At 47.5% G+C, this 24,619-nt stretch overlaps 1 protein-coding gene across 2 annotated transcripts in view; it reads left to right on the top strand.

The window, feature by feature from the left end:
* Nucleotides 1–14,131: 14,131 nt before the first annotated feature.
* Nucleotides 14,132–24,619, top strand: part of PRXL2A (peroxiredoxin like 2A) — a 29,389-nt gene continuing 18,901 nt past the window's right edge. Inside the window, exon 1 of one of the 2 annotated variants that reach the window (XM_059729796.1) lies at nt 14,132–14,228. The gene's annotated coding sequence lies outside the window, so the exon portion shown is untranslated. Of the gene's footprint in view, nt 14,229–14,478; nt 14,563–24,619 lie in introns of those variants that run through there. The other variant, XM_059729797.1, reaches the window with a different exon arrangement.

The raw sequence follows: 24,619 nt of genomic DNA on the forward strand, positions 1-24,619 counted from the left end.
TTGGAGGCGTGCCCTGCCTCCCGCACCGGGACGGCACAGCCTGACTTGTGCCTCTCCCCTGCAGGAGCATCAGAACAGCCCGCTTGCTCGCTCGCTTTCTCGCTCCCACTCCCCGTGGGTGCTGCTGGTGTTTTTAAACCTTCCTGCAGCGGCCATGTCGGCAGCTGCGATTGGCCCAGCTGCTTCCCTCACTGGGAACAGCTGCTTCAAAAACCGCCATAATGGCGGCTCGTGTGGCTGTAGCCATGGCTGTGGCTGCTGTCATGGTTCCAGCTCCTGCACCACCGCATTTTCCAGAGGTAAGTCTCCCCCCCCGGGGTTCTGCATCAGGGTTTTGTGCACCCCACAGACCTCTCTCACCTCCTCTCGTGCTTGTGGAGGCACGCTGCCACCACAGGTAGGCTTCCAAATTGCTTTAAAATTGTAAATATGTCAATGAAACATTGTGTTCAACTGATACCTAAATATTTAGTGCTGTTTCACTATAATCATGTGTTTTGGGTTTTCTTAATAGGAGCATTTGAGTTTATCAGAGAATTTGCAATCTTTAAACAGAGAAAACCAGGATCCTCGATTATAAGGATTTATTGGCTTGAACTCGTAATGCATTAGCTCAAAATCTTCCCCAAATGTAAATGCCATTAATTTTCCAATTGGCCTTTTTTTTTTTTTCTTTTGGTCTTTCCCTCTGTATCTGTTCCATATTTTTTAAAATGGGGTGAGTAGTTTAGAAGCAAAAATTGTGGGTACCTAAATGTTTCCATAGGAAGAAAAACTTGAAAGACAAACAGAAGACCTCTTAACCCTATTGTCATTGCTCTTGAATAAAACTGTCAACTAGTTTGACTGTCTTAATTGGTTGGTAACCAGCCCTATAACTTCTGTAGTCTTCTTTTATACATAGAACTAGCAAATTGCTTGTCAAGAATGATTGGGGAGGGGTGGGTGGGGACAGAGCACTGCCACCCACCACCCCACACTGCCTCCCAGGAAGCTTGCATGCTGCCACCACTCTGCATCCACCTGTGTGCCACCCTTGCCCCCCCTGCAGACACAGAGCTGCTGGCACCCACCACCCCACGCTCCTGCCATTCTTTGTCTGGCCCCGTACCACCCCCTGCTCTGCGTCTGGCCATGTGCCACCCACCCCCACAACTCCACACCCACCTGGCCCACTCTGCTGGAGCTATGCCCCACCCATCATTCATGATGGGCATTCTTGATGCAGCACTGGCTGGAGCCATGCCCCTCTGGGAGCCACGCCCCCCAAGAGCATTACAGACAGACAGACAGACAGATGGACTAAGCCAGGCTTGTCCAACATATGGCCCGTGGACCGCCATATGGCCCGCCAAGCCCTTTTATCTGCCTGAGGTGGTGCCGCCGCCACTGCTGTGGAGTGTGGAGCCGTGGCGCTGCCACCATGGAGCACGGAGCCACTGGCAGCACCGCCGCCGCAGAGCACAGAGCCGCGGCAGAGGCAGGGCAGCGGCAGAGGCAGGCAGGGCCGGCCCGCGGACCCCAGCCGGCAGCGAGGGGAGGGGAGCTACTTACCCCTGTGGGACTGGGCTCATCAGTGAGCCAGGTCCTGCTGCCGCTGCCCCAAGGAGAGACAGCAGTGATAGACTGCAAGGGTGGAAAGAAGCCATCAGTGAAAAATGAATAAGTAGGAGACATGAAAAGAGCAACAAGGGTACACAGAAAGAGTGACAGGAAGTCATGGAAAAGAAAATAGGTCGAAATTAGAAAAAACAAAAGTAAAACAGGGAAGAGAGGGGGAGGAAAGCAGGGGGAAAAAGGCCTAAGGGAAACAGGACAGTGATAATTGTACAAGGTGAGATAGGCTCTCAAACAAAAAGGAAAAGGAGGAAATCAGGAAGACAAAAGCCGGAACAAATAGGAAGGAGGGGAGGAAAGGTGGGGAAAAAGAAGAATGTAAGAGGTGGGGTCAGGCAGGTGCCTGGTGATGAATCAGATATCAGGCAGGTTGTAATGTGTCATAAATCCAATGTTTATGTTAAGTCCGTGAAATATTGAGTCTGTGAAAATAAAAATAAGCATCTTTGTCTGTATAGGTTTTATTTTTTTATTTATTCAAAACATACAACCAGGATGGGAAAAAAGGATGCAGATGTGGGAACCAATCTCCCCACCCCACGACTGCATTACATGCAGTGATGGCAGCTCTGCTCTGTGGAGCCTGCAAGGGAAGCCTTGCACTGGGGGAAGGGAAACCCCCACGAGACCCCACATAGCTGCGGCAGGGTCCCAGGCAGGCTCGGGGGAGCGGGTAAAACCCGAAGGGCAGCAGGAATTCACCTGCAGCTCCCCCCCGGCCCCAGCCCTGCAGGGGGAGCTGACACTCTGGGCTAGGGGGGTCATCCCAGAGACCCCCAAAAGTCACACCCAGGGACCCGTGCACACTGAGGAGTGAGTAAAACAACTCCCCCCTCCCCTCCGCCCCACAGCACACAGAGCTCATACTGAGCGAGTGGGGGAAACCCTCCATAAGACCTCCCAGAAGCCCCCCAGACCCTGGGCAGCATGTGGATTGCAGGGTGGGCACTGCCCCCCCATATCTGCTCCAGCGGTGTGGCCCATGCCACCGCCACTCTACCAGCATCACAGCTGGGGCTGGGGCTGCAGCTGGTACCCCTGCCAGCCCCAGAGACTCTCAGCAACCTCCATAGGTGGTTTTCTTGCTGCTTTCCACCTGACTACCTCTTATGGATTTCCTGCCCCCACCCCCTGCTATTTTTACTGGGGGGGGGTTGGGGGTGAAGAATCTCAATTATACAAGGTTGGGGTGGGGGAACTCTTGGGACACTCTTCCCTGCCTAGAAATTGCAGCTGAGAATGTGACAAGTTATAAGACACTTGAGTGATTTCTCTCTCTCTTCCTCCCCCACCTCCCTGCCAGAGTGAGGCTGTTCAGTTTGGGTCTCTGGCCCACTGGGTGATAAAAAGGTCGTGATCCGGCCCCACATTCAAAAAGGTTGGATACCCCTGGACTAAGCCCTTTATTATATATAGAAGTATAGTATGGTGAAGATCTTAAATTGCTTTCTTTGTGACCTTCCTAAGGCATTATGATTTAAGAATTTAAAAGGAAGCCAGATTCCCAAACCAGCAACCCTATTATTTTACAAGTCCTGACAACTGTAGAAGTGACTTAGTTTCTTCACAATCCAACATCAGTGCATTCAGTCAATCAAATAAGAAATTACAATTCTTTATGCTGCATGGTATTTTGTCCTTTTAGTTTATCAACATTTTCTGGTTCTTTTGCATGAGTGCAGTGGTTCTTACAGCTTTGGGCTGTGGAGTTTCTTCGGTCTGTAAAGCAAAACAGGTGGCTTATCCAAGCAGTGACCCTAATCATGGTTGCTCAATCCATGACCCATTCAGGCCTTCCAAAAAATAAATCTCATCTATGAGACAATCCGGCATATTCTGTCCATCCTGTTTATATGCTCTGTGTGTGCACATATGTATGTGACAATTGTGATCTCATGCCCATATGTATATTGTCAGTGTTGCAAATGTTTGTTGATGCTGTTATTGAAGAAAGAGACGCCCTATTTAATCCTCTTAATAGGGGGACTAAATAGCATGTGTGCATATGTATGTATGTATGCATGCACGCACACATTTCAAATGCCCCTTAGCTTTTAATATGCTATTACAATGGTGGGTTAATGCAAACAAGAATAGAAAACTGCTGTCAAGAGCGATTAGAGAACTCTTGGCTCCAGACAGGGTGAGGAGATTAAGTTCTGATTAGAGTAAGGCCTTACACCCAGACAAGAATAGAAAAAAGGAACAGAACAGATACAGAACAGGGACTTTAGTCAAGTAGTGCATCCATCCATTTAAAACCAGTTTATTTTCATATCTGCAATATAGTCTTTTTCACATAACAAATGCTCAGCTGTAGGGATTGTGGGTACATGGTAATGTGGATCATGAGATGATCAGTTTGCAAAAGAATGAATTACCACCTGTTCTTATGGAACCCTAGCAGTAGATCTCAAAGCACTTTCCCCAAGGAGGCCAATATCAATTACAGATGGGGAAGCTGAGGCATGAAAAAGCACAGTTGGAATCACTGGGAAGGCCACTAGCTGAGCCATGAAAAGGTTGCAGGAGTCCTGAGTCCCAGTTCCAGCCAGGGCCCATCTAGCTGTGCAGATCTTGGAAATGTCTCAGTGGGAGTATGGTAGCAGTGTTAATTGCTACCAATCCCCTGCTACCAAATTTACAGACCTGTGAGGAGACATGGGGCCAGATAGGATGGTGCTGCAGGCTGGAGGTTGAGCTCCCCTGCTGTAGGCTACAGTGCCTCCATTATTATAATGCTGTTGAGTTACAACTTCCTGAAATGAAAGGAGATATTTTGCTCTTTTCCCCAAACTATTGTGTTTACTGAAACAATATTTCTAATGGTATTTTCATATATCTTTTTTTGCCTCCACTCCCTAACTTGTATGTCTTTCCTCTTCATTATTTTAACAAAATCTATATTTTAGGCAAAACTGACTTCATGCTTTCTTAAATCCAGATTAAAACTGATACTATAGGTTTCCTTAGTTACTTGTTTTACTCATAGCTGGAGGAAAGTGTGCTTCCTTACTTTCATCATCCATTTTGGCAAGTTCTTCACTACCCTGTCTCCCATCAGAAATGATAAATCCTGTGATTGTTATAGCTGGAAAATATATCATCTACTTGTTCCTACAAAATACTGAATTGATTATAGCATTCTTAAGACAATTATGCACATTTTCAGGGGTGGCTGTAAGAATTCTAAGGCTCCATTTTCTTACATATACATATATTAGAACAAAGAGAAAGTCTAAGAAAAGCAAAATATCTTCCTGTATAGAGAAGCACAGTTAATAATAGAGAGGAAGTAGAAATTTATTTTTTTTTTTTGCTTTTTTAATGAAAGCTAAAGTTCAACTATCAAATGACTAGCATAGTTAGCAGCAAGAGTGGGGATGAATATAGTACTCAACAGTAAGGGAAAACAGATTAGAGATCATTTACATAAACTGGTGTTTTCAAATCAGTAGGGCCTGATGAGATTCATGCTAGAGTGTTCAAGAATGAGTGAAGAATTGCTCAGCTATTTCTCCTATGATATTCTTATAAAAAAGCTAAGAAAATATGGTCTAAATGAAACTACTGAAAGGTAGGTACATAACTGGTTAGATAATGATGCTCAGAGTAGTCATCAGTGGCTTAATGTCAAATTCGGAAAGTGCAGGTTCCCCTAGCCTGTCCTGGATCAGGTCCCATTCACTATCTTCATTAATGATGTGACTGTTAGAATGGAATGAATATTTAGTCAATCTACAGATAAAACGAAGCAGGAGGGAATGAAGACAATTTAAAGCAATAGTTCTCAACCTTTTTCAACTTCAAGCACTCATCCATAACATTTCTGAATTTAGTGGAAGCCTATTTCAAAAACAAATTTATTACAGTGCATGAAAAACGATGACTGGAAAAAAATTTTTAAAAAGTAAAATGGAAAAAACACACATGCATACCCCTAATATAGTTGATGAGCCCTTTGAACTTGGTCATTATTACAAATGTCACATTTGTTAATCACAATAACAACTCACATGGGTAAATGCTCAGTGTAGCAAAGTGGGCATCCCCGCTAGCCGCAGCTAGCGCCCCACCTGTCGCTGGGCATGCCTCCTGCCTGTCTCGCCTGCCATGCCTTGTTGGTTAATCATAAGCTATTAAATAAAGCAGGAGGCTGCCCATTATTGCACCCCAATATTTGGGGGTGTCCATGGCTCCGTACGTCTTCTACACTGTGGCCCAAGCCTCACAGATAGCATCCAGATGTTACAGTGCCCCCGACCTACAGCCGGAGCATGCTTAGGCCACGCCGTCAGGCCTCAGTCACATGCACATTCATAATGCCCGCCTCTCACTCGGACCTCACTCACTCCACCCCCTCTCACAGGGTCTCTTTCTTGCATCAACAACTTATGCAGCCTTGCTCCCTCTTGCAGCAGGCACCCTTTGGCCATAGGCTTAGCTAGTCCATTCCTTGGGTGGCAGATGTACCGTCTGTTGGGCCCCTCCCATGACCCTCACCGAGGTAGTGGCCAGCCAATTACCTGACCGGATCCAAGCATACTCTGGACCCTTTCGGGGTAACATTATGTGTATGTATGTGTACTGGGTCCTTAGCCCTCTGGTTCTTCTCCCCCTTCAATCGGGGTTCCACACCACCCCCTTCACTCAGTCGCCTCCTCACTGGGCTTCACTCCCCAGTGGGCTCAGGTGGCCGTACCCGTGCCTGGCCCCCACTTTTCCTCCTCAGGGTCTTGTACCCCATAGGGCTCAGGTGGCCCAACCCACCTTTCACTGGGGTGGTAACTGGCCTGGCATTTCCTGGGGGCTCCCACACCACTGAGAGCCCTACCAGGCCACCCATTCCCGGCAGGGTGCAGTTTTAGGTCATGCCCAGGACCAAGAGCCTCTGATCCATCTCCCACAGCTCCTGCCCTTACCTTCAGTTGATACCAGCAGCCTTGCAGCCAGGCAATATTATTGCCCAACCTTCCAGCAGCAAAATGCCCTGCTTATATCTGCAGCCCTGACTCTAAAATGGCTGCCCTAATCAGGCACCTGTTGGCTGCTGGGTTCAGGCCCTTAAAGTGGCAGGCACCAACAGTGCCCTGCCACACTCAGCACTGACTAAGGCTCTGTACATATGTTCAGATGACCTGGGAGAATTCTCCCCGGTTTGTTCTCTTGGTAGAAATACTACAATGCTGATGCTGTGCAGCCACCTACATATCTTAGCATGCTCTATGGCAGCAGTTCACAGGGAAGCCCTGAAGCTGATCCAGATTGCTGAGTCACTCTGTGTCTCCCTGCAGCACAGTGGGCTGATTGTGAAGGGGGCATCTTCTGCTCCCTGTTCAGCTGGAGTAGCAGAGTCCAGCAAATTACACACCATTTTCTGGGTGGTCAGCACACTGTTTCCTGGGAGGGGGGGAGCCTGGAGCAAAGCACCTTGGGATGCTGAAGGAAGATGCTGTGGTTCCTGTCAGAAAGAAATGTACAGACATTTGCTCTTGGCCTCACCCTGATTGCTCTGGGGTTATTTTTGTCCTGGAGCAGCCATTTTTACTCTGGGAGAAAAATCCTGAACACCTGTACACCTGTGGTTTCTTCTGGGAGAGCAGCAACTCTCCCAGGAAAAACTGAATGCCTGTAGCTGGCCCAGTATAAAATTGTGATATGATGTCACATTTCATAGATTTCATAGATATTCAGGTTGGAAGGGACCCCGGGGGATCATCGAGTCCAGCCCCCTGCCCAGGGGCAGGAAGTCAGCAGGGATTCATAGAGTTATAGAAGTAGGGTCGGAAGGAACCTTGTGGATCATCAAGTCCGACCCCCTGCCCTGGACAGGAGAGAAAACCGGGCTCAAATGACCCCAGCCAGGTAGACATCAAGCCTCCTCTTAAAGACCCCCAGGGTAGGAACCATCACCACTTTCCTTAGAAGTTGGTTCCAGATCCTAGCCACCCTGACTGTGAAGTAGTGCCTTTGGATGTCTAGTCTAAACTTACTCTCTAACAATTTGTTGGTGTTATTCCTTGTTACCACGGGGGGTGCTAGGGGGAACAGGGTCTCTCCCAAATCCTGCTGGTCCCCCCTGGTGAATTTATAGACAGCCACCAGGTCCCCCCTTAGCCTTCTCTTGTGAAGGCTGAACAGGTTAAGGTTCCGTAGCCTCTCTTCATAGGGTCTGCCCTGCTGCCCCCTGATCATGCGGGTGGCTCTCCTCTGGACCCTCTCAATGCTGTCCACATCCCTCCTAAAGTGCAGCGCCCAGAACTGAACACAGTACTCCAGCTGCAGCCTGACCAGTGTCACATAGAGGGGGAGGGTCACTTCCTTGGCCCTGCTTGAGATGCATCTGTGGATGCACAACAAGGTATGGTTATCCCTACTGACCGTGACCTCACATTGTCAGCCCATGCTCATCTTGGAGTCAATAATGACTCCAAGATCTCTTTCTGCCACCATGCTCTCGAGAAGGGAGTTTCCCAGCTTATAAGTGTGCTGCTGGTTCCTACTGCCCAAGTGCAGCACCCTGCTCTTGTCAGTATTGAAACCCATCCTATTTTCATTAGCCCACCCCTGTAACCTGTCTAGGTCCTGCTGTAATCTGTCCTTTCCTACTAGCGTGCCCACCTCACCCCAAATCTTGGGATCATCAGCAAATTTAAACAGGCTGCTTTTTACCCTGTCGTCCAAGTCACTAATAAAGAAATTGAACAGTAAGGGCCCAAGGACCGAGCTCTGGGGGACTCCACTGCCCACTTCCCTCCAGGTCGAAAAAGACCCGTCCACCACTACCCTCTGAGTATGAGCCTTCGGCCAATTTGTAATCCATCTGACTGTGTAGGCATCAATGCCACAGTTACCTAGTTTTTTGATGAGAATGGGGTGGGAGACAGTGTCAAAGGCTTTGCTGAAGTCCAGAAAGACTACATCCACTGCAACACCTGCGTCCAATGCTTTTGTAACCTGATCGTAGAAGGCAATCAGGTCGGTCTGACAGGACCTACCCCTAATGAAACCATGCTGGTTGCCCTTGAGCATCATCCTGCTGCTGGCCCATCACATATGTGCTCCTTGATGATCTTCTCAAAGAGTTTCCCCAGGATTGAAGTAAGACTAATGGGCCTATAGTTGCCTGGGTCCTCCCTCTTCCCTTTTTTGAAGATGGGGACCATATTGGCTTTCTTCCAGTGAGCACCAGCAGCGCTCATAAAGCTGTGCCAGGAGCCCCACAATAACCCCTACCAATTCCCACAGCACCCTGGGGTGGAGAGCAACTGGACCTGCTGATTTGAACACGTCCAGCCCCTCCAGAAGCTCTCTACCCCGGTCCTCCCTGACCTTAGGCCTGGCGGCGTTTCTCCTGAGTCCATCTGGAACCCTGGTCATAGGATCACAGCAAGATAAACATCCAAATGTCTCCTGAAGGCGTTCAAGGTGGGTGCTTGAACCACCTCCGGGGGCAGTCTATTCCAAACCTTGGGGGCTTGGACAGTAAAGAAATTCTTCCTTATGTCCAGCCTGAAACGGTCACAAAGGAGTTTGTGACCATTCGATCTTGTCATCCCTTGGGGCGCTCTGGTGAACAGACATTCCCCCAGGCCCTGGTGAACACCCCTAATAAACTTATAGGAAGCCACCAGATCGCCTCTGAGCTTGCGCTTTTCCAGGCTGAAGAGTCCCAATACTCTCAGCCTCTTGTCATAAGCTCTGTTTTCCTGACCTCTGATCATATGCGTGGCTCTCCTCTGCACTCTCTCAAGCTTCTCCACATCCTTTTTGAATTGTGGAGCCCAAAACTGGATGTAGTACTCCAGCTGCGCCCTCACCAAGGCCGAGTACAACGGGAGAATGATGTCCCTGGATTTGCTTGAGAATCATCTATGGATGCAAGACAGAGTTTTTCTCGCTTTACCAGCTGCACCACCACATTGAAGGCTCATGTTCATCTTGTGGTCAATCATGACCCCCAAGTCCCTTTCATCAGTGGTGCTAGCCAGCATAGCACTGCCAAGCCTATAAGGATGCTGCAGGTTTTTCCTCCCAAGGTGGAGAACCTTGCATTTTTCAGTGTTGAACACCATTAGGTTCTCATCTGGCCATTTCATGAGCCAGTCAAGATCTGTCTGGATCCTGTTCTCAGGAGTGGATGCTTTACCTCAAAGTTTGGTGTCATCGGCGAACTTGGTCATCCCACTGCTAACACCAATGTCCACATCATTGATGACGATGTTAAACAGTATAGGCCCTAGGACAGAGCCTTGAGGGACCCCATTGGTCACAGGGCACCACGATGATTGACTTCCGTCAACCACCACCCTCTGGATCCTGCTGCAGAGCCAGTTCCCCAGCCAGCAGATTGTGGTGAGGTCGAGGCCGCAGTTAGCCAGTTTTGCCAAGAGGTGATCATGGGATACCAGATTGAAGGCTTTTTTAAAGTCAAGATATATGAAAAAGACATCAATCTCTTCTCCTTTGTCCAGGTGATAGGTCACTTGGTCATAAAAGGAAATGAGATTGGGTCAAGCAAGACCTACCTGCAACAAACCCATGCTGGGTATCCCTCAGGATATTGCCATCAGCTAACCTATGTAGGATGGCCTCTTTGATAATCTTTTCCAAGACCTTCCCATTGCACAAAAAGAGCTGAGCTTAGCTGAATTGTCCCAAATAGGTTGTCTGGCGATGTATAAGAAACTTGATAATGCTACTGCCTACACTTATAGAAGCAAGAAATGATCACTTTAAACTTTCATTCATTTTTTACTATGTCAAAATAATACAACAATTCTTTTGTTGCATAGAACTTAGAATGACCACAACAGGTCACACAGAATGTTTTCGATACTATGACTTCCTATTTTAAATCTCCCTGTTTATTTTGTGAATCATGTTTAGGTGTTTGCATACCTAACAGTGCTAATATTGCATGACACCCTTAAAAGGATCTCATGGCATCCCAGTTGAGAATCACTGCTTTAGAGGATAGAAGTCAATGCAACCTTGATAAATTTGAAAAATGATCTGAAATGGATGGGATGAAATTCAGTAAGGGCAGGTATAAAATACTGCATTTAAGAAAGAGAAATCAAATGCACAAATACAAAATGAGGAATGTCTGGTTAGACTAGTACTGCATAAAAGATTCAGAGGTTTATTAGGGATCAAAAGCTTAAGAGTCATCAATGTGAAGCACAAAAAGCTAATAATAGACTAGTTTGTTTGAATAGGGGTGTTGTATGCAGATCACAGGGAGTGATTCTTCCATTTTCTTCATTGCTGGTGAGTCCTCAAAAGGCATAGGAGTCAGCTAAAAGGACACAGACTAATCATGTGACTAAAAGGTAAGGCTGTGCAAAATTTCACCGTCTGTTTCATTTCGATGCTGTTTCGACTCATTTCAAGCTCGAAACAGTGAAATTGAAACTAAATGAAAGGCTTTGAAACAGCCTCAAAACAAAACGAGGACAGTCAAAATGTTTCGAAAGTTTCAAAATGTTTCGAGTTTTGAAGCTGGGCTTGCTTGCAGGGGAACAGAAACTAAGGAGGAGGGGGAAGATGGGGGAAGGACTGCTCTGATATTGACATGTGTAGCTGGCCAGTGACTGTCATCCTTTCCTGAGGTCCTTTCCAATCCCAGAGCTCTTGGGAAGGGATGGAAAAACAGCATAAAAAGCATTGTTTGAACTGAGCTTTCTCTGTGCCTTCACACTTACAAGTGACATAAGTTATGCTCTGAACAGTTTGAGGTGCAGTTTCCCAGAAACCCATCTCCTTGAATGGGTGCAGACCCATCTCCCTGAAACCTGTCAGGCTTCATGGCCTCAGCAGGGGCTACCATCCCTGCAAGTTTCATCTGAAATAGGCAAGAAATGGCAAGAAGTTAGCAGTTTTGTGCTTCCCCATTATAGCCTATGGGTGAAACATTGAAACAGTGAAACAGTTTCAACTAAACAAAACAGTACTTTTGAAATAAAACGAAACTCGAAACAAAACACTGTCCCATTAAAACGGCAAAACAGAAGTTGAAATTAAATGGTGCTATTTTGCACAGCCCTACTGAAAAGTGCCTTAGCAGTAGTAAGTTAGATTGTACCTCTAGGTTGAAATCCATACAAGAAGCAATGATCATACAAATTTATGATAACATAACTTATCAAGCGAGCAATAATGTTTCATGTACATGACAAGTCAGTGCTGAATAAAAGATCCACAGGATGTGAACAGAGACATTAGAGATTTAGGAAAAGACTGGAAAATTTATAAAACTGGATGGAAGAACTAGGATTATTTAGTTTGGAAAAGACTGATATGGGATGTAATAACATTCTTTAAATGCATGAAGAGTGGTAATAAAGAAAATAATGATAGACTATTGTCTCTGTCTGCATAGGAAAGGACAAGAAATAACAGTCTTAAATTGCAGGAAGGGAAATCAAGGGTGGATATTAGGAAGAATGTTCCATCTGTGAGGCTGCTTAAGTACTGGAATATAGAGTACCCAGAAAGAGATGGAGTCTCCATCCTTGGAAGTTTTTAAAAACAGGTGAGATAAATACTTGGATGAGATGGTGTAGCTAGAGATGATCCTGCCTTAAGCAGAGTTGGAGAGTTACCTCCTGAGATCACTTCCAGCTCTATTTTTCCATTATTCTGTACTTACTAAAATTCATGTTAAGTGTGACATCATATTAAAATTCAATTTGTAGAAATAACTGTAACCAAATTTTGTTTCTGGATTTTTATATAGGTATCTATAATATATAAATTGTGATAATCACCCACCTGGCCCTCAAAATTTTGTGTCACTAAATATATGTCCCATGCACATACTAAAGAGTCACAATATGGCAGACTTTTATATTAAAAGATCCATATACTTTGGGGGTACTATCATAAACGATTGTCCCAAAAGTTTGGTAAAGTGATGTAAAAGTATGACTGCTTTCTTTAAACTGTTATGCAGTGTTTCAGTTGAAGCTAGAACAAATATAGTAATTTTTTTGACCAGCTTTAATCTTCACCACTACTGTAATCATGATCATTTAAATAAAAAAAAAGCAAGCAAACTCATTTTCAATATTCAGCCACTATTGAAGAAGTGCAATAACTGGCTCCTGTCTCTATTTTGAGTAACTGAGGCATCCCTCAGTTTAATTTTTGTGGCACCAGTGTCTACATCAAGGAAAGTAATTTAGAAGACAGTTTACTTGAGATATATCTTATATCATAGAATCATAGAAAATGCGGGTTGGAAGGGACCTCAGGCTAGTCCAACCCCCAACTAGATCATCCCAACCAAGGCTTTGTCTACCTGGGTCTTAAAAACCTCTAAGAATGGAGATTCCACCTCTCTGGGTAACTTGTTCCAGGGCTTGTACTCCCATTTGCATGAATCAGTTATGTGCATGTTCATAGGAGTCAAATTAATGAGGCCACTATACCTGTACTTCATGTTACTACATTAATCTTCAAGGTGCTACCCTGCCCTGCCTCCTATCTCACTTTGAGAGCAATATCTCTTCATGGGCATTCGGTGTCTTATTAACTGGTGTTTGTGACACATTAACTGATTTATCTGAGCAAGTATGTTCATGAATTAAGTTAATCCACCAGCATTTCTCCACTGTGTGTCACTGTATCAACTGTCCTAATAACATGCTGCATTATCCCTGGTTTTTAATCAGTGAATTATCTCCTCTGAATACAGTCACCATTCACCAATTTGAAATGTTTATATACACACATGTATATAGATATGAACACGCACATACACATACATACATACATACATGTATGTATGTAAAATGGAAGCTTATTCTCCAGTTTATGGGAAAATAACCATCTACCAATCCCCTGCTTTTGCGTACTTCAGTTAAATGGCCTTTCTTGGTCCCTTTGCACATGTATAGAGATCCATATATATCTACACATATGCATAGAGATATATAGACAGACAGATATAGACAGACAGACAGACACAGACATCTTTTATTTCTGCTCACACTGCCTGCCCCCACCTCCCCAAGCCCAGGTGAAGAGAAAGGCTTTTATTCGCAGTGGAGGAGTGTCTACCCGCCCTGGCTCTCACACAGCAGGGCTAATCCTGTGTGTCCAGGAAGCTCTTTATCATCCCAGTAGGACGCAGTGGCGGGCTGAGCCAGCAGCTGGGTTGACCACGCAGCCAGACCCACGCACTCTTTATTCCCCGAAGCAGGAGCGCGTTCCCCCGGCAGGGCAGATCAGACCCCCGGCCAGGCAGCCCCCCGCGGCCATGCGTTGGACAGCCGCCAAGCAGGGCCGGGCTAGGTTACGCTGTTCAGATGCACTGCGGTCAGTGCCGCGGGCGGGCGGGCGAGGAGCTCCGCCTCAAGCCGCGCTCGCAACGCCACAGCCCCCCTCCTCCCCTTGCTCTTGCAATCGTGGGCGCGGCAGCGACTACCCGGCCTGGCTGGGCAGGGCGGAGTCGCAAAGGCTCGGCTCGGTTCTGCTCCCGGATTGGCAGGCTGTGCTGCCGCTGGGACCTCCGCGGGGGCGGGGCGGGGCGGGGCGGGGCTCGGGTGTAGCACGTGCGCTCCTGCCCGGGCTGCTGGAGAAGAGCGGCGCCTGCAGCCGCTGCTGTGAGTAGCCGGTTCGGGCGTCCCGCGGGCTCGGGGCTGGGGTTTGTCGGCGGGGAAGGAGGCGTTACTGGCGCGATCCGCTGCGGCGGGGCCCCGAGTCCTTCGCTCCCGGGCGGCTGGGACCCGGCTGTCCCCGCGCGGAGCCGAGCCCGGGGCTCGCAGCCTGCTTGGCTCCCGCCGGCCCGAGCCCGGCTCCACCTCCACCTCCTGTCCCACCTCGCTTCGGCGCTGGCGGCTCTTGGAGACTCATTTTTCTGTGGTGTTCATGACTCCGCGGGGGCGTCTCGGCCTCCTGCATCCTCTGGCTCCGCACTTGGCTTTGCACGTGTGGCAGGTCTGCATTTATTGCGCGACTGGTCAGTGCGTTGCGTGCTGTATGTCAGGTGTAACCGGGGCCTGGCTGGCAGTCGGGGGCTGCAGCCCCGGGCATCTTCCCAGGCCCGAGTCAGCGCTGGGTAGATCCTTCCTCCTTCACTGAGTGGGGCAGTGATGTCAGGTCAGATTCTGGAAGAAGCCCGCTGCCTTCCCCTTCTACACAGGTCACAGGACTTCATTTGCGTTTAGCCTAATGAAATCACGTGTGCATGGAGAATGACTGCCAAGTGTCTAGTCCACAAGATAGCATCTTGCCTCGTCTTTGAAACCTTGGCATCTACAACTCTGCTGTACCCATAGCTTTTCTTTGCATTACTGTGGTTGCTGGGCACCTCTTGAGGTGGCTCAAGTGAGTGATTTATAACATTTATGGCTGAATCATTAAGGAAAAATTATCTGCATCTTCTAAATTGGCATTGGAATTACATCTACAGAGGCTTTTAAATTGTTGAACTGGAGGGGAAAGGGTGAAAGCAAAGGGTGTGTGTGTCTGTGACACCCCCTGGCTCCTTATTGATTTATAAATCTGTTGGCTTTGTTCTCAGATGGAATAGTGCATGAAGGGGGGAAAGGGCAGAAGTTTGATTATTAACACACTTGTATAGCTCCAAAGGTTCACGTGGCATAATGTGCAACTCAGCAGGGACTTTCAGGAACAGATATCGTTTAGAAAAGAAACTGTTACTGAAATACAGAGTCTGGTATTTTAGAAACCACTTCAAATTGATTGTGAAATTGCTCTCTGTGCTTGGGGTGGTGCTGGAATAGCATTATATGAAATAGGTTATCTAAATTGTTGATCTTGAACTACTTCTAGTGCTGTAATCCTGTGACCTGCAACAATCTAATCTCACAGTGGTTTTGGATTGCGACAGTGATGCTTAACCTGGCCACATTTATTGCAATATTGTATTTATTCTTGCTGTGGAGATTGAATATGAGGAATCATTTTATTTTTATATTGCTCCTTTAAATTAGACCATGATAAATAGCCACTTAAGGTCTAGGCTAGGAAAAGGGGAAAACAGAGGTTCCAAGATATTAGTGTAAATGATTTGTAGTGCTAAAATCTAAAATGTTATATTTGTATTTGACACAAACTTAAGAACTGCTTAAACTCTTCTCCAGGCCTCTATGGATGTCAGTGCCAGGTCATTATGATATCCTGTTGTTACACTGCTTATTGTTACTGCATCCTTCCCACTGAGTTCGTGCTTCTTCTCTACCTGTCATTTTGCATCATAATGTAGGTCCTAGGTTATGATGAGATTCTGCCCTTTTGCAGCCTATTGGTTCTAAGCCTGGCACATTGAGGCCCTAATTTGTGTACCTAGATGCGAAAATCCTAGAAACAAAAATAGGAGAACAAAATGAACAGATGCTTATTTCCCTGATACAGCGGATGCAGTTGTGCTTCCCATGGTGACCATTGTGATCTGCATGAAGGCTAAAATCCAAATAAAAGCCTATGTGGCTCAAAAGGCAGAGGGCAAGAGAATGTAATGCAGGGTGGATCTATTTTTTTTCAATCAGCAAGCTATATATCACCAACAGTAACAACAGATACCAAATAGGAAACATAGCTATACCAGATATTAGATGCAACCTATCTGGGTTCCAACCACTTGGTCCTTCAAATGGGATAGGGTCTTCTCCCCCTAGGCCCACTCTCCCCAGGGTCCTTTGCTCGGGGGTGCCTCCCCTGTGGGACCCGGGTTCCCGGTAACTCATGGTCCTTCCTCTGGAGGCTGTCGATCTGGCCTCTGGGTCTCCACACCATCTCAGGCCTTCTGGAGCCATTGGCCTCAAGTTGAGGGTTTTTTCCCCTGGGCCCTGTGCCCTGCATTAGGAACCCAGGGAGCTCCTATGGGAGCTGAGCCCTCACTGGCTCCAGTTCCCCAGCCTCACGCCAGGGGTCTTTCCCCTTCCCAGGCCCTGCTCTGGGCACTGAAGTTCTTTTAGTTTAATGCTGAGCCACGCGGTGGGGCTCTGGTCATCCAGCCGAGAGCCAGGGCTAACTTGAACAGCATTGAGCTGCTCCCAGAGCTCTCTCTCGGTGCACTGACCTGCTCACTGTGTGGAGCCCGAGCAGCATCAAGCTGCTCCCAGAGCTGGCTCTCTGTGTGCCAGTCCACACACCATAGAGGCTCAGGTGGGGTCCATGTGATGGTCTTCTCTGGAGCTCCTCTCTCCTTGCCGTCCCTCACTTCATCTGTCTTTTATTTACACCGGAGGCCCTGTCCCTGAAGTGTGCGAAACCTGCAAAGCGCAGTCTTCAATCAGGTCCAGGGGCTCCTCGCATCCCCCCAGCTCCGAGCGGTGGTGGGGCAAGCCCCTCCAAGCTGTTACCCGATTGGAAATGTTCCACCAATCCGAAGTGTCCTTCTCCAAGCCAGGCTTGCCAAGCAAAAGCAGCGAGCCTGTTGTGCTCTCCCCCCTGGAACCCTTCACCATCCCCGGTGAAGAGTGTCCTTTGGGTACCTGGGGAACCTTTTGACAGGTCTTCGTTCCTGCTGAGGCCAGGAAGTGTGATCTTGTGTGGGGCTCCAGGAAAGTCTGGGAGAGGCAGGGGCAGCCCCTGACATGGGGGTTCCATCCCCCTGAATGGGAGGCACAGGCCTCGTGTTGGTGCTCTCAAGGGGCAGCCCAGCTGAGTTGTCACCCTGTCTATTGTTCTCTTCCAATGCAGTGGGTCCCAGACTGTGATAGAATTGAGAGGGGTACCATCCCTCATAGTCGGACTCAGAATCAGTCTTGCGGAGGTGGAGGAGGGGGGTCTCCTTTCTTCCCTGGGTGGGATGGGTTGGGTTGGGGAGGCTGTGGCCTGTTAAGGGGCATTCTTCCCCTCTGCCGAACTAGGCCCTTGTAGCTCTCCGACAGGTAGAAGGAGATTTCTATGCACAACCTGCATTGCCCAGATCCTTCTTCAGGGGCAATCTCATAAATGGGTAGGTCCCCCATCCTCTTGACTATGGAATATGCCTCCACCCTCCATCAGTCAGCAATCTTGTGCTTCCCCCTCAGTCCAAGGTTCCTCAGCAATACCTGGTGTCCGGGGCTCAACCCTTGTTCTGACTCGGGTGTCGTAATGTCTCTTGTGACGCTGTTGGTTGCGGCCTGCTAAATCCCCAGTGAGATGGTAGGCTCGACAGAGACGATCCCTGAGCTGTTGAGCATACTGTCCGTGGGTTTGTTGCTGCCCATATGACTTTGATCCTGAAACGTAAGTCAATAGGTAACTGAGGTTGTCGCCGAAACATGAGTAGGTACGGGCTCATCCCAGTAGCATCATTCCAGAGGCAAAAGAACCAATCCTGGGTCAGAGCCCAGGTACATTTCACTCCCATGTGACCAAATTCTTCATGGAGGGCCCAGAGAGCCAGAGCATGGTGCTCTCATAGATTTCATAGACACTAGGGCTGGAAGGGACCTCGGAAGATCATCGAGTCCAGCTCCCTGCCCAAGGGGCAGGAAGTCAGCTGGGGTCATAGGATCCCAGCAAGATAAGCATCCAAATTTCTCTTGAAAGTGCTCAATGTAGGTGCTTGAACCACCTCCGATGGCAGGCTATTCCAGACCTTGGGGGCTTGGACAATAAAGAAATTCTTCCTTATATCCAGCCTGAAATGGTCATGCAGTAGTTTATAACTGTTCGACCTCATCATCCCTTGGGGCGCTCTGGTGAACAAATGTTCCCCCAGATGCTGGTGGTCACCCCTGATAAACGTATAGGTGGCCATCAGATCACCCCTGAGCCTGCGCTTTTCCAGGCTAAAGAGCCCCAGGGCTCTCAGCCTGTCATAGTAGGGTCTGCTTCCCTGACCCCTGATCATGCGCGTGGCTCTTCTCTGGACTCTCTCAAGCTTCTCCACATCCTTTTTGAATTGTGGAGCCCAAAACTGGATGCAGTACTCCAGCTGCGGCCTCACCAAGGCCAAGTACAAGGGGAGAATGACGTCCCGGGATTTGCTTGAGAAGCATCTATAGATGCAAGCCAGCGTTTTGGTCGCTTTACTAGCCGCAGCATCGCACTGCAGGCTCATGTTCATCTTGTGGTCAATGATGACCCCCAAGTCTCTTTCTTCCATAGTGCTAGCCAGCATAGCACTGCCGAGCCTATAAGGATGCTGCGGGTTTTTCTTCCCAAGGTGGAGAACCTTGCATTTATCGGCGTTGAACACCGTCAGATTCTCGTCCGCCCACTTGCTGAGCCTGTCCAGGTCAGCCTGGATCACTCGCCTGTCTTCTGGTGTGGATGCTTTACCCCAAAGTTTGGTGTCATCGGCGAACTTGGCCAGTCCGCTTCTGACTCCAGTGTCCGCATCATTAATGAAGATGTTGAACAGTATGGGTCCAAGGACAGAGCCTTGGGGGACCCCACTGGTCACAGGACACCATGATGAGTGACTTCCATCAATTACTACCCTCTGGGTCTGACCATGGAGCCAATTTTCCAGCCAGTGGATCGTGGTGGACCAAAGGCAACAATTGGCCAGTTTCACCAAGAGGTGATCATGGGATACCAGATCGAAGGCTTTTTTGAAGGCTTTTTTGAAGTCAAGATATATGACATCAATCTCTTCTCCCTTGTCCAGGTGATAGGTCATCTGGTTGTAGAAGGAAATGAGATTGGTCAAGCAAGACTTACCCGCAACAGACCCATGCTGGCTATCCCTTAAGATGTTGGCGTCGGCCAGTCCATTAAGGATGGCCTCTTTAATAAACTTTTCTAAGATCTTCCCCGGGATAGAAGTCAGGCTAATGGGCCTATAGTTAGCCGGATCCACTTTCCTCCCTTTCTTGAAGATAGGCACCACATTGGCCTTCTTCCAGTCTTCAGGCACTACACCAGAGCGCCTCTCATGGGAGGACCAAATGCAATATGGCCAACCCTTCCCTTCTGTATAGTGTACCTCCTGGTGCAGTACCCCATCCATTGACCACAACTTTCCCCATTCCTTTAAAAAAAGTCTGCGTATCGGGGTGCCTGCTGCATTAACTGAAGGTGGGGTGGGCTCCCTTCACCAAGCCCATAAAACATCTCGAATGACGGGGTCACAATATTGGGTGGCATGCCACTCTCTTGCAGTCATCTGGGGGAGTGCTGAAGGAGTTAATGCAGTATAATGGCTCCAGGCCTGGGGAATGCCTTTTGGGAGGAACCCACAGGATCTCTGCCATGCAAACATTGTTGAACCCTTGGTGGGGGGGGGAGGTCTCTCACAGGGAGGTCACAAAGAGCTCTAACAGTGTCTGGCTGCAGTACATCCCAAGGTGCAGGGGTGGCTAGGCATGACAAGGCATCTGCGTCAATGTTCTTTCGCCCGGCCCGATAGTGGAGACTGAGGGAGTAATCTGCCAGGGCTGCAACCCTCCTATATCTGGTAGCATCCAATTTAGCACTGGTCAAGATGTATGTCAGGGGATTATTATCTGTCCACACTCGGAATGTTGTGCCATACAGATAGTCCCTGAAGTTGTTGTTAATGGCCCACTTGAGGGCTAGGAATTCTAATTTGTCACCCGGGTACCAGGTTTCACTGGGTACAAGGCTTTTGCTGGTGAATGCAACAAGTCGCTTATGCCCCTCGTGCACCTGGTAGAGAACAGCTCCTAACTCTGACAGGATAGCGTCCGTGTGCAGCTTGAATGGACGGTGGGGGTCCGGGTATGCCAGTAAGGTGCCGAATAAACTCACAGAAGGCCCCCTCACACTGGGTATCCCACTGGGTTCCAAAAGGCTCAGTTGGGCTCTGCCTTTCTTTTCCCTGCCGGGGTGAAGACTTTCTCACTTGGTGCCCCAGGGTGAGCTGATTCAAAGGCTTGGTGATGGCAATGTAGTCCCTGATGAACCTTCAGGAGAACCTTGCAAACCCCAGGAATCTCTTCAACTCGCGGTAATTAGTGGGCCTGGGCCAAGTAGTTACAGCACTGACCTTTTCTGTGTCAGTACTAATCTCTTCACTAGATATGGATCTAACACTCGGAGTAGACCCTCATATTGCTCCTCTAGGGTCTGTCCAAACACAATGATATCATCTAGGTATACGAGCACCTAGGTTAGGTGCATGTTAGGTTAGGTGCATGTCTCCTACTACCCTTTCCGTAAGTCATTGAAAAGTGGCTGGGGCACCGGTAATGCCCTGGGGTATATGTTCAAATTGATAGAACCCCAGCAGGCATATAAATGCAGTCTTTTCCTTATCTGCCTCCCAAAGATAAAAAAGATTCAAATAAAATAGTAACCTGGGATCCGCTGTCCAGCTATTTATAACGCCACCAGTAACAATAGATACTGAATAGGTAACATAGCTATACCACATATTAGCAGCACCGTGTCTGGGTTCCAACCACTTGCCCCTCCACGGTCCCTTGGCCGGGGGCGCCTCCCCTGCAGGACCCAGGTTCCTGGTAACTCACGGTCCTTCCTCTGTGGCTGTCTATTTGGCCTTTGGGTCCCCACAGCGTCTCAGGCCTCCTGGAGCCATTGGCCTCGAGTTGAGGGTTCTCCCCTCTGGGCCCCATGCCCCGCGTTGGGCACCCAGGGAGCTCCTATGGGAGCTGAGCCCTCACTTGCTCCACTTCCCCAGCCTCACACCAGGGGTCTTTTCCTTTCCCGGGCCCTGCTCTGGGCACCGGGGTTCTTTTAGTTTAATGCTGAGCCATGCTGCAGAGCTCTGGTTATCTGGCCTAGAGCTGGGGCTAACTTGAAGAGCCTTGAGCTGCTCCCAGGGCCGACTCTCCGTGTGCCGCCCTGTGCGCTGTCACAGCTCGGGAGGGCCGAAGGATCCAGATGACGGTCTTCTCTGGAAGTCCTCTCTCATTGCCGTCTCTCACTGCATCTGCCTTTTATTTATACCAGAGGCCCTGCCCCTGAAGTCTGCGGGACCTGCAAAGCACAATCTTCAGTTAGGTCCAGGGGCTCCCCCCACCTCCGAGTAGGGGCGGGGCAAGCCTCTCCCACCTGTTACCGGATTAGTGGAAATGTTCTGCCAATCCGAAGCGTCCTTCTCCAAGCTGGGCTTGCCAGGCAAAAGCAGCGAACCCACCACACTATGGATATAAGTTTTAGTGTATTCAACATATCTTCTCCATTGACTACTCTGCCTGTGATACTTCCATCATTTTTGTCACTACTTTCTTTACAGATGGTCATCAGAATAGGCCAGGTCTTAATGCATAGCTCAAAGCAGTCAACCACTGTATTCAATCATATGTCTTGGGGGAGAATTAGCTTGTATCACCCAGCTCTCTTCAGTGAAACTGAAGCAGACTGGTTGTTAGGGAATTATTTCAACAACATTTTCCTTTATTCCTGGTGTACTTAAATCTTTGGCTAAAAGATGCACCAAATGAGCAATGCATCCATATGTTGGAACAGATTTGCTTCATTGCCTTCTCATCTTTGCTACATTTTCAGCATTATCTGCGACAAAGCTTTGCATATGACACTGGAATTGTTGCTCACAGTTTCTTACAGCTTTTACTGCTGCTTCTAAATATTCTGCAGTATGGGCATTTCCTGACATATCGGTTGTTTCTCTGAGAAAAACAAACAATCCTGCCTTCTGTTGTCATACAAGCACATTGTACTGGATTACTGTGTATATTGCTTCATCCATCAAAACTCAGATTAATACTTTTCCCCTTCAATATTTTTTGCATAGTTTCATTCTTGTACGCTGTACCCAGAAGCCTTCTAGCAGTATCTGGACAACCAGGTTACGCTCTACCCAGCAGAAGTGATTGAACCATGTTAGTGAAATGTTGGTTCTGAAAAAGACAAAAGTGAGAATTTGTTGCATAAATGAATGGAGCAGTCATTTCATCTATGTTGTCTTGCTGAATTTTTCTGGTCCTGAGTATGAACTCATCCATTGTATTCATTATTAATTAAAACGATCTCTTTTTAGGTACTAGTAATTCACTGCCTGAGGTATGTTTAGTTGCAATAATGCTAGTGGTACCAGTAAATTATTCTGAAGTTGCAGGCATTGCACAAGATAGACGTTCGTGATTTCTTATGTCTCAGCTAGACCCTGAAACCAAATGGTTAAAAGTAAGTCACACTGAGGATTACTCATTATATTACTTTAAAAAAAGGAAGAGAGATTGTAAATAAAAGCCTTCCTACAGCAGATGGTTTTTTTGCAAGTGTTTAAATGATCTAACTTTTCCAAACCCAGTGTCTTAAGCCCTGTGTTAGTCCTCTCTCTTGCACACACACACACTCTGTTCCCCTCTCTCCTTCACGCAAGAAATTAACAACACAAGACTCCTTCTCTTTGTCACATAACCCACCATACTTTTCACCCTCCTCCCTCCCCCCCACAACAAAAGCACTCCACCCTAACAATCCAGGATTTCTGCTATTGTAACCCTCTGTCTTTGTGTGCTGCAGTATGTTACTTTAGAGAAATGGATTACCAGTGGTTCTCAATCTTTTTTTGTACCAGGACCCATTTGTAACTATCAATGGCCAGTGCCAACCCAGTGCCCCTCGCTCCTGACCTGCTGCACCCTGCACCCAGGCCCCAGCCCCCCAGTCTGTGGGGCAGTGGGTGGGTGCGTGGGGCAGGGGTGTGTGAGTAGCAGGCTGGAATGGTTTCCCACATTGTTCTCCTTTAAAGGAGAATCCATTTTTAAAGTTTGTTTGTGAACCTTTCATATATTCTTGGGACCCACAGGTTGAGAAACACTGAGAGTGCTTGAAGTTAACGTATGCATCTTTATACATATGCAAAGGGACCAAGCAAGGCCATTTAACTGAAGTACACAGAAGCAAGGGGTTGGTAGGTAATTTATTTTCCCATAAACTGGAGAATAAGCTTCCATTATGGGTAAAAAATAGCAAATATTTCTAATTTGAGAGCTGACTTAATTGGAGCACAAGTTGAGAAAATAAAGGAGGAGTTTGATACCATTCAGATGGTCTCAGTGGGTATGAAGGAGTACTTACGATAGTGTTTGCTGGAGTCAGAGGGCAGATTCCAACACCTGTGAAAACTTTGCTGATCCTTTGCACCCAGTAGTAGAGACTCTGCATCTTTTGTAGGGTCAGGCCCTTAATACCTGAAATACTGTGCCATATTTTTAAAGTTTAGCCTCAGAAGTTAAATGTTTTCCCCCCTCATTCTTGAATAAAAGAAAATCACCCTTTAACTCCAGAGTTTTTAGTAGAGACCCATTGACTCAACATATTATTTTATTTAAATTATTTTAATGGATTATACTGAATGTATACCTTAATTTATACTGTATTAAATTCAAATTTCCTCTTAGGCTGGTTTATTTTTTAAAAGGAAAACTTTATGTAGCCCGCACCAAATGTACAAGCTGTTTTGTATTGCAAAGTGTGTTGTTGTATATGGTTTTAGTTGTGTGTGTGTGTGTGTTTTCATCTGTGCTATATGTACCCATATCTTCTATATTTGAGTGTCTTGTTTTCTGTCCCCTGCTTGGGTAAGTTGGAAAGGGACAGGATGTACTGCATCTGGGCAGATACCTGTGGCTTTTGTTGGGCCTGTTGTCTGGGGTTACCCCTGTTGTTTAGTGTAAATAAAAGGGCAGTCAGTCTCCTAAGCAGGAGGCATCCAACCCCAGCCTAATTGGCTTTTTTTTTTTTAATTAATTGATTAAGAGGAAAAACTTTAAACCCCAAGTCCCAGACTGCCTGGGCATAAGTGAAGCCTCCCCAAGAGGGTGCAACCTGCATACACTATGCCTTGTAGTTGGGAGTGTTTTAAATTGCATTTGGTGTTTGCCTTTGTTTTCTGTGTTTACACTGCTTGCAGAGGAGAGGGGTTTGTTTATGTGGGACACTCCAGCTAAATTCAGTGATCCCAGATTTGTGGGCGGGGGCTTGAGCTATAGTGAAAATGTATTGGGTACCTTGAAATTTGAACCCGGTCCTTGTTGCTGCCTGCCAGTGCCTGGCAGAAGGGTTACACTTATTTATAATTTACACTTAAAAAAAAATAGAAATCCAATTTCAATCTCTTTTTTTCATCCACCTT

This window comes from Alligator mississippiensis, chromosome 6, assembly GCF_030867095.1.
Source record: "Alligator mississippiensis isolate rAllMis1 chromosome 6, rAllMis1, whole genome shotgun sequence".
NCBI classification, from domain to species: domain Eukaryota; kingdom Metazoa; phylum Chordata; order Crocodylia; family Alligatoridae; genus Alligator; species Alligator mississippiensis.